The following is a 10588-nucleotide window of genomic DNA, read 5'->3' as shown; positions in this document are numbered from 1 at the left end:
ACTCAACTCATACCGAGGAAGAACGACATTTATATATCAAACTTAAGCACTTTATAGCTGATGTACTGAGTTACTGTTTTGTTTGTAGATGCCCGTTTGAAACGTGTGTAAACGATTGACTTTACAATTTTTAATACATTGCGCGAGTTGCTAGATAACCGATGTGCGGTAAGCGTGTCGGTCATGCAATGGACAGCTAGGAATCGCTGCCGGTCGTGCATACTCGTGGCACAAGTATACCTTAAGTGTGTTTAGTTCATTCTTCGTGGGAAGGCTATAGCACCTGCTTGTATTTTTTGTTCTAATGCATTAACAAACCGCAATGGCACCTGTAACTTTCACTGAACGTGTTCCGCCTAAAAGTGTTTAAAATTCACAGTGTACTAATGAAGATAATAAGTATAGTTTTGGGTCACTTTATCTATATGTTATATAAGCGATTGTTCTGTTTGAATGTTGTTTTGACTTTTTATGCAACTATTATCGAATATCAGCAAAGATTTTCTGTTTAAAAAAGAGATAACGCAAAAGAAGTGTTAATATTAAAGTGCTGTCTGTTTAATATTTTATGAAAAGTAAGTCCATTAGTAACATTTTTATTCGGAGCACTGTAAAATTGTTGAGGAAATAAAAAATCGTATACATATTATACCAAAACTGACATTACAAAAAACAAAGCTCTCGTTCACAATTAGATTACGTAACATGATTTTTAATTTAATTATTTTTGAAATGCTAACAAAAAAGTTTTTTTTTTTTTTCAATACGTGCCTTCCTCGGTACGTGCCTGTGATATGAATCTCTATGAAATTATATTGCGATATTCGCTTAGCGACTTATATCGCCGGTTTTTGTTCATCAACCAACCTTATGTAGCCTAAAAAGGCCTAAGATTATATTTATTTGGGGCTTCATCATTTTATTTCAACAAACATAATATAGTATAAAAGAAACGATAACAATATAGTTTTAAAAGATATCTAACCCTGTATCTCTCCTACCGGGGCATTGTGCCTCGTATGCTTGCGGCATTCCTCGCTGCACGGCTAAGCTCAGCCTCTGGGCTAAAAAAGACCGCCCTGGGGTCGCCAGAGAGCCAACTAATTTATCCGCGATCTCGCGAACAAATTTTTTGGTGTCGGATGACCACGGTCCTAAAGTTTCATCATCTTATACTTATCATCCATTCCACTTTTGGTATTTGGCCGCATCTCAACATGGTTGCGTCTACTTAATAGGAATAGGACGAAATGTTATAACCGAACGTAGACGTATCGTGCTCGTCATCACCGCGTCTGCTGTAAACGACACTGTCCAAGGCACAGGAGAATGAGAAGGGAAAATGCAAGAATACTTGAATTACGTGTTGTGGCGTAGGGCCGCTTGTAGACGTCCGATGTTTTCACCGGACAACAGACTGTTTTTTTGCCGGACTTGTGGTGTTGTATGGCTTACAATGAATGTGTGTTCAGGGACCGGACACTTGTCCGGCGATTTAGCCATAGGTACAACACCGCAAGTACGGCAAAAAAGAAACGGTCCGTACCCGGTGAAACAACGACGTCTACAAGCGGCCTAGGGCTAGCTGAATGAGGGCTACTTGTAAGGCGAAATATCGCTAGATGGCGTTCGTATCGTTAAATAACTAAATTAGCCAATGAGGGCTATCGCGTATGAATTCGCCGCTAGAGGCGCTAGTGTAGCGTGAGGTCTCCGAAATGTCAAATCTCATAGTTTTTGGGTGAGCTACGCGAGTTTATTTATAATTAGAATATATTTGTGAATATTTTGCATTACCTGAAATTAATTATGGCAATTATGCGTTACTGGGCAATGAATGTGTGTGTTTTAAGACAGTTTTGTCTTTCGTAAACTTTTGTCCTCTTTTTTATTAAATATGATTTAAATGTAAAATTTTGTTTTCACGCTCGTAATAATTAACCATACTACCTACTTCAGGCAGACCTTGTCCACAGTGGCGCCAACTGGTGAACGTGAAAACGGTAGGCTCATTGCAAGCAAGACCGTAACCTCACGATACTAACGCCATCTAGTGATATTTTCGCTGTCTTTTAGCTGTCCATTGTTGCAGGCGGGATCAGGATTAGTAACTTAAATGTTAAACCATATTTAATTGTTTTGCCCTTGATATGTTAACAGCAAATTAAAATGAATCGAGTAGATTCTTAGGTAAAAATATCTCTTTAGTCCGTCAGTTATATTTTAAAAAAAAGCGGACACGTATTTTTTTTGTTGTAAATCAAACAAAAAATTAACAAGATGAACCGCGTCATAGTTTGAAAGTGGAGGCGGTGACGTCACTCTTCCAGTAAAAAGTGTTAGCAGGTGTGACGTCACACGGAACTTGAACAGTATATGTCCATAATTTTTTGCTTAATTGACAAAAAAAATACTTGTCCGATATTTTTTGAAAATCTAACTGATGGACCATATAATATAAAATATTTTAAGGGATCTAGACTACTAAACGTTTTACAAACTCATAATTAAATATATTGAACCAGATAACTCGTCTTAAATCGAGTTTAGCGCGACATGTTTCGGGCTAATCCGCGTGCACAGCAGCCGCCGAGTCGCGTTGCTCCAAAGAGGAAGGGCTACGGATTAGCCCGAAACATGTCGGGCTAAACTCGATTTAAGACGTGAGTTATCCGTTACAATATCATTTAACATGAGTGAGTCTCATGGTAGGTTCATGTTTTATAAACTCAATTCAAAATGTACAATACAAAAGTTATGTAGCTATCTGAACTGGACTCTTGTAGCTTGGGCCAAATCGATTCCAGTCCCCTATTAAATATGTTCTCGGTTTCTGGTTTCTGGTATCGCATACTTAATCATTGGTACCGCGATTTGAAATGCCCAGGACTTCCGTATGTCAAGTCAAGGAGCGACGTGGTCTTACGTTATTAGTAACATCCAAGGATAGATTCCTGTTGATACTGGTAGGTATTTAAGGGTTTGTACCGAGAGACTTTTGAAAATAGGAGAGGGAATATGCTGGGGCATCTGATACGACATGACAGTTACATAAAACTATTTTGGAAGGGCGAATAGAAGGCAGGCGAGGCAGGGGAAGGCCGAGACCGTATCAGGAGCTGAAAACGCTGGCAGAGAACCGAAAAGAGTGGCGACTACTCCACCGACAAGAGCTAAGCTCTTAAATTAATGATGATGACCCGAGAGACACAGGTTTTACAGCGAAACGGTTCGAGCTACAATCTTGAAAGTATATCTTAGTACATGGGCGACCGAGCTTTGCTCGGACTAAAATTCGAAGATAAGCGTTTTCCAGAGATAAGACCAAGCTAGATCGATTTGTCATCCCCGAAAACCCACATACCAAATTTCATCGAAATCGTTGGAGCCGTTTCCGAGATTCTGATTATATATAGCAATTAAAGCTTGTTTAAAGGTATTATATATATTATTATATAGATTGACCGAAAATCACACAAATTGGTAAAAAAAATGTTTTTCAGGGGGCTCCCTTACTGTTAAAAACACGAAAATAATTAATCGAGGTAGTCTAAACATGATGAATAAAAAAAATGGTTTTCAGAAACATTGTAGAACAAAGGAATGATTATTTTTTTACTAAATGTTGGCCTGAAGGATATTTTAGCTTCCAATTGACCTATGAACTGTAACTTTGGTGATTACGGTAATTAATACGTATATTTTACTAACAAATGGGAACTATATGTCTTTGTATTATGTCCAATTTCAGTTTTATCTCGTAAACTAGACTAAACTGTAACAAAGTGTACCACAGAATAACAATACACGCGCGGCCATTACGCCGGACAGATTGAAATACAAGGGCAGAGCTGTACTTAGTCTAGATTCGATATCCGCCCGTAGCCGCCGGCTGCTGCTGTGGCCACAGCTAGTACCTCTGGACAGGACAAATCTGGACTTGGGATAATGATTGGTTAAAATATTCTACTTTTGAATACGTCAAGCAAAATACAAACCAAAACGTTATTACTCGGTATGAGGGTTCTTTTAAATGTTTTTTATATCTTGCGGAAAAAGTATTTTGCCGAGAAAAAGAATTACTTGCAGTAGTTCCGTTAGTTCCTTGTTTTTCCATGCTAACATTTCTCTTTTTTGTACTGACAAAGGAACTACTCCGAATAATCCGAAAAATGCACCAATAGAAACTTGGCTAAAGGTTTTTTTTTTAATATAAATTATTTATGAATTTTTGTCCATATTTCATCCTATCTGAATAATTATTGTGTGGCCTGTGAAATAAAAATAGAATGTTTTAAAAGAAGAAAACTAGACGATTATGAACGTACTTGGTACCGGATATAACACCCACACTACACGTAGTGACCATGCTAACTGTACTGACCATGCTAATTCCTTTTATATCTTCCGGTTAGTAAACAGATGTTTGTATACCTACCTACTCGTAGTTTAAATTACTGGCATCTATAAAAAAACTAGCGTACTAAAGCGTTTAATTCACAGGCTCTTGACGTTTATTTCGACAATGACTAAGCCGTTGTAAGCTTTAGCACTGGTCATCCAGGGTAGGTCATATCTTCAGGCGCTAGGCGGACTACTAAAGTGGTACAGTCACCAACAAAAATTTGTAACAATTATTCACCTTACAGACCTTGTGATCACCGTCTTGTAGTTAATATTTTCGTCAGGTGACAAGTAAAAGTAACTAACTAAAAAAAAAAATTTTGCCTTACGTACGATGCTATGCATAAGTTTGATTAACCGGAAGACGAAACTTTTTTAGGCATATGAACCAGAAGTCATAACGTTGGCAGGCCTCCCACTAGATGTACTAACGACCGGTGAATGCAAGAGGCGAATTATCTATCATTGTGGCGTTCTAAGGGGGAAACCATTGTTCGACAGTGGACTCGTGCTGCGTCATCGGTTGGTGTGAACGTGCCTTCACAAAACGATGTTGTTAGTGTTGTCTACGTACGTTTCGTCGGATAGTGTCGCGAACAGCGCCTCTAGCGGAACGTTTGCGATGTTCATGCTTCCATACAAATTGAGATTTTATCGCGAACGCGATCGTGACGTATTTTTTAACCGTAAACTTACACTTAGGGCACTGAGCGGTGGCGCGTAGTGCGCATGTCACGTTGCTCCTAAGAATTAAGAAGGGCTACAAATTAGCCCGAAACTCGACTTAAGACTTGAGTTATCCGTTACAATGTCATTTAATATGATAAAGTTTAAGTTGATATTTTTTAATCTATTTTTATGTCTGACTGTACATCGGAGGTATGAATAAAGCTGTTCACGCCCACACGTTCTTGCTAAATCGTATGATTCTTATAATATGAGTATTTATGATTTACTGCATTCCGTACGCCATTGGACTGATTTCACTGGTTATTAATTTTCGGATCTGGATGGTTGCAAATGAAAGCTAATGACATACGAAATCTGTACACCTAATAAAAACAGAAAATTAAAAAAAAACATCAGAGGTAAACTTGTATAAAGTCAAGGCAAAAGATGTTTATTAAATTAAGAGGGTTTATATCTGCTGAGCTGGCAACATTGTATTTTTGTTAGTTTTTCTCGCTTTTTACATAAATTTTTAATTTTCATTATTTTTTATGGAATAATAATAAAATAAATCTTTATTTCAGATTAAGGGGCTGTTTCACCATCCATTGATTAGTCTTAACCGACGGTTAAATGTGATGCCGTCTCCGTCTATTCGAACAAAACAAATAGAGACGGCATCACACCTAACCGCCAGTTAACACTAATCAATGGATGGTGAAACAGCCCCTTAGTTTACATATCTATCCATATCATGTTAGTACAACTTACAGCCTAGGTATCAGTAAAAAATAAAATAAAATAATAATATAATAGTTCAATTGTAATTATACTAATTATATTAACTACTAATTACTAATACTTATTACTAATTATTGTAATTGTAATTGTTATTATGAAATAATCGAGAAAAACTAACAAAAATGCAACGTTGCCAGCTCAGCAGGTAATAACGCTCTAAAGGCTTATACAAGCACTAATGAACGTAAGAAACTATCTACCACCGTATCGGAAAAACCTCTGTTGAGAATAATCTGGAAAGAAACTCAACGAATTATAATTTTGTTTAGTTGAAAAAGTATAGCTATAAGAAATGGGCTTTTTTGGGGACTGCAGCTGCAGGGCTACTACGAAACTCGAAACTCAAAGTTCGTGTAGTTAAGTGCGGTCCCTCTTACACTTATACTATTAATACGAGAGCGAGAGGACGGTACGATACGAACTTCGAGTTTCGAGTCATCGATGTCATCGTCATCGATGATTACTCCAATGACGAGGTTGAAAGGGGTAGTATCGGTTGGTCGTATTTCGGTTTAAGTTTTATCGATAAATTATCGAAAAATCGGAACTGCAACCATGGTTGTACCGTTATAGGGCCCACAGACGCTATGAAAAATCCTATGATCAGACTGCACCAGGGGTCGGCAACCTGCGGCTCGCGAGCCACATGGGCTCTTTGGATGTGAAGCTGCGGCCCTTTAGTTCCACACACAAATATTATTTACCAATACCATGTAAAATATATAGTATTTAGTTTTTTGTGTGAATAAATAAATATAGGTATATAATATTTCGTAAAATATTTTCCCTTATAAATAAATTTTTTTTTATCAAAAATCTTTGTTACTATTTATTGTTGGCAAGAAAAAACTTAGCAGCTCTTTAAAAACTTTGAAATTATGTAAATTGTAATTTTGACTTCCGACTCACAAGGTTGCCGACCCCATGACTACACCGATCGATCGGTCAGATTTATCGTAAATTCTTACGCCACACACGCTACAGTTTATCGTTATTTATAAAAAAATAACCTTAAAAAGTTGTTAAGCCCCCACCACTGTTATTTCAAAGTTGAATCTCATAAACGGCTGAACTCATTTTAATGAAACTTAGCTAAGAACCACCTCGATGAAATTGGCCTAACATATAATTTCTTGTTTCAGATTTCAACAAACAGTTATCTCCACACGAAATCAAAGGTATGTACAATTTGTAATAGTAAGTAAGTTTGCTCAGCGAAATTTAAGATTTTATAAAAAAAAAATGTTTTCACTTTTTAACCCCCGACGCAAAAAGAGGGGTGTTATAGTTATAAGTTTGACCGCTATGTGTGTCTAACTGTGGCACCGTAGCTCTTAAACGGGTGGACCGATTTGAATGCTGTTTTTTAATTTGTAATCAGGTTTTCTAGCGATGGCTTGTTTAGCTATAATATGCTAGCATGTTTCATCAAAATTGACTTAAACTTTGAAGTGACAAAGGCGGGGGTTTTGAAACCTTTTATTGGTTACGTTAGTTTCTTATATATTACCCTTAAGGCGCGCTTATAGTTGAATTTTCGGTATTTGAGGGGGTGAAGCAGACGACGCGGTGGAGGCGAATGCGGGGCGACTCGCGCGTCTGTCACGCAGCCCGTTGACGGCCTTATTCTGTTTGTAACCGTATTCTGGTTAATGTGAATTCCGGATTTTTCCTTAAAATTATAATTACACATTTTTTTGGTTTAATAAAGAAAATCTTCGTTTAATATGAATAGTCTTGGTAATAAACAAATTATTTATGCCTCTTCATGCCCACAGTTTGATTTGTAACGTAGGTAATGGATAGACATTTAGACTGAATAGGTCGATAGATAGATATGACAGATGGCATGCTCTTGTTTCGGAGGCCAAGACCCTCTTTGGGTCCCTGAGCCAAATTAGTTAGTTAGATAGCTTATTAGTCTGGTCAACATTTAGGATACTTTATGTTACGGAAAATAAATATTTTTGGATATAATAAAAATTGCTCTAAATCGGATTCCGCGCGGACGCAGTCGACGGCAACAATTAGTTTTAAATAAATTTATAGCTCTTCCAAATTGTCTGGAGCATGAAGCGATGTTTTTCTTATTTTCATGACTTGAGAAGTATGGATATGTAGGAGAAAGTTATTTATCTTCAGTCAGAGGAGATTCCAAAGTTGATTGTCTGGAGCATGAAGCGATGTTTTCGCTATTTTCGTCGCTTGAAAAGTATAGATATGTAGAAGAAAGTTCTTTTCTTCAGTCAGAGGAGGTTCTACAGTTATTTTCATGAAGATTCTTTTTCCTTAGTGGCATTCCCCGAGCTCGACGGGAATCAACAATTTCGGGTAGTAACCAGTCCATATAAAATGAAATTAGTTTGTCTTTCATTTTTTTCCCCAAAATGTATCATCTATAAGTATGATTACTGTTTTGAGGTGATGATTTTCACCACTCCACACAGCAAATATACACTGTGCTCGACACGTGACATGGAGACCTTGGATCTGGTCATACCAGTTACTATTTTTGTTAATTTCAGTAGTTTTAGTTTCCTTTTCATAATTCTACATCTGAATTTCGTTTTCTTTGATACATTTTTCAAGTCTATTTCTAAAGGCTACACTTCAACCGGGCACTTTATTTCACTTTTACTTAAAGATGATACATTTTGGGAGAAAAAATTAAAGACAAACTAATTTCAAAATTGAAAATACAAACTGAAATATAGATGCACAGAAAAACCAGAAAAATAAGACCAGCACTGGAAATCGAACCCAGGTCCTCGGTATTCCGTACCACGTGCTATACCGCTACACCACTGCTGGTCCACCAGCAGTGACCAGCAGTGGTGGTTGACCGGCAGTGGTGTAGCGGTATAGCACGCGGTACGGATACCGAGGACCTGGGTTCGATTCCCAGTGCTGGTCTTATTTTTCTGGTTTTTCGGTGCATCTATATTTCAGTTCGTATTTTCAATTTAGGTTTTACGGGATGACCGTAAAAGAAAAAAATTGGAATGGAAATAAAAAAATAAAAAGATTCCAAAAACCAATCTTGATTTACGTGAAGGTAAATTACAAATCGAAGTCCTATAATAATAAGTCGCTGATAAGGTAGGCGGTAGCGTCGTAATGTAGGTCTGGTACACACGGACCGCATTCCAATTGCAATCCGGCTGTAAAATGGCAGAACTACATCAGAACTGCGTAAGAACTGCACTCCGACTGCTAAAATGGCAGTTGGAATGCAGTCCTCTGACAGTCGGGTCCAGTGCTGGTGCAGTTGTACTAACTGCGCAATAACTGCATCCAAACTCCCATTTTGCAGCCGGATTGCAGTTGGAGTACATGTTTTTGTCAATAATTTACTAGTGCAACCAAGTGCAACCATCTTATTTTATTAAAATAATTTATGTTAAATAACTTGGCTGAATGCAAGATATTACCTTTGCCTGCAAAAAAGTGAGAAAATCTAAACTTAGATCGAAACTGTTGCATCTACTATCAGAAATGTCAGTGAAACTGTCAAAGGGATCAAGCAGGGCTACTACGAAACTCGAAACTAGAAGTTCGTGTCGTGCGGTCCCTCTGACACTTATACTATTTAATACGAGAGCGAGAGGGACGGTACGATACGAACTTCGAGTTTCGAGTTTCGTAGTAGCCGCAAGGTTCGCCGCATGTTCGCCGTGAGTAGTATAGGTTATACAACGTGCCTACAATTTGTGTGGCAGTCGCGGTAGAATCTGGACGAAGCCGTCCGCGTCCGTGAGCAGCCGAGGCCCGCGCCAACCAGCTTGCGGTCGTAGTACGAATGTGAAATCCGCTCAGCAGGGATGCTACGAAACTCGAAGATCGTGGGTTGCGGTCCCTCTGACACTTATACTATTTAATACGAGAGCGAGAGGGATGGTACGATACGAACTTCGAGTTTCGAGTTTCATAGTAGCCGCAAGGTTCGCCGCATGTTCGCCGTGAGTAGTATAGGTTTATACAACGTGCCTACAATTTGTATGGCAGTCGCGGTAGAATCTGGACGAAGCCGTCCGCTTCCATGAGCAGCCGAGGCCCGCGCCAACCAGCTTGCGGTCGTAGTACGAATGTGAAATCCGCTCAGCAGTGCTGCTACGAAACTCGAAGATCGTGGGTTGCGGTCCTCTGACACTTATACTATTTAGTACGAGATAGAGAGGGACCGCACGACACGAACTTCGAGTTTGGAGTTTCGTAGTAGCCCTGCTGACTCGGCCGACTCCGGCCGGTCGATTAGTGTGTGGTAGGTACTTCGTTTAGGTACTCTAATGCTTCTCATATGTGCTCTGAGTTCACTTATGCGTTCCTCTTTCGCTTAACTTTTTTATACTGCGATTACCCATATTATTTGCTCTCAAAAGTAGTACTAGCGCGTTAGAAAAATGTGCACAGGTCCGTCGTCGACTACGTACACGCGTGTACTGGCGACTGGGAAATACTTGGCCGCCGCCGCGCGCTAGAACCGTTTTATTTTGCCAAAGACGAAATAAATTGGTATGATTGATGTACTCAACCTATTGAAAATCTATGAAGCATAAATCTAAATGTACTAAAAACTATTTAATAAAGCAAATTTTGTGTTGATATTCATAATAGTTTTTATAATATTTGGTTTAACGTGTAAACGAAGGCTCTTTTTCAAAAAAATAATCTATCGAGGTTTTTGTCAGCAATCGTGTTTTTGATGAAGTCAAAA

At 38.5% G+C, this 10588-nt stretch overlaps 1 protein-coding gene across 2 annotated transcripts in view; it reads left to right on the top strand.

Moving 5' to 3' along the window:
- Positions 1-10588, top strand: part of LOC141430169 (uncharacterized) — a 167510-nt gene that overhangs the window by 88193 nt on the left and 68729 nt on the right. For both annotated transcript variants that reach the window (XM_074090742.1, XM_074090743.1), the window contains exon 2: positions 7017-7052. The gene's annotated coding sequence lies outside the window, so the exon portion shown is untranslated. The remainder of the gene's footprint in view (positions 1-7016; positions 7053-10588) is intronic.

The sequence above is a fragment of the Choristoneura fumiferana genome, chromosome 8 (assembly GCF_025370935.1).
Source record: "Choristoneura fumiferana chromosome 8, NRCan_CFum_1, whole genome shotgun sequence".
NCBI lineage: Eukaryota > Metazoa > Arthropoda > Insecta > Lepidoptera > Tortricidae > Choristoneura > Choristoneura fumiferana.
The sequence above is the reverse complement of the archived record's forward strand: the minus strand, read 5'-3'. Positions and strand labels throughout refer to the sequence as shown.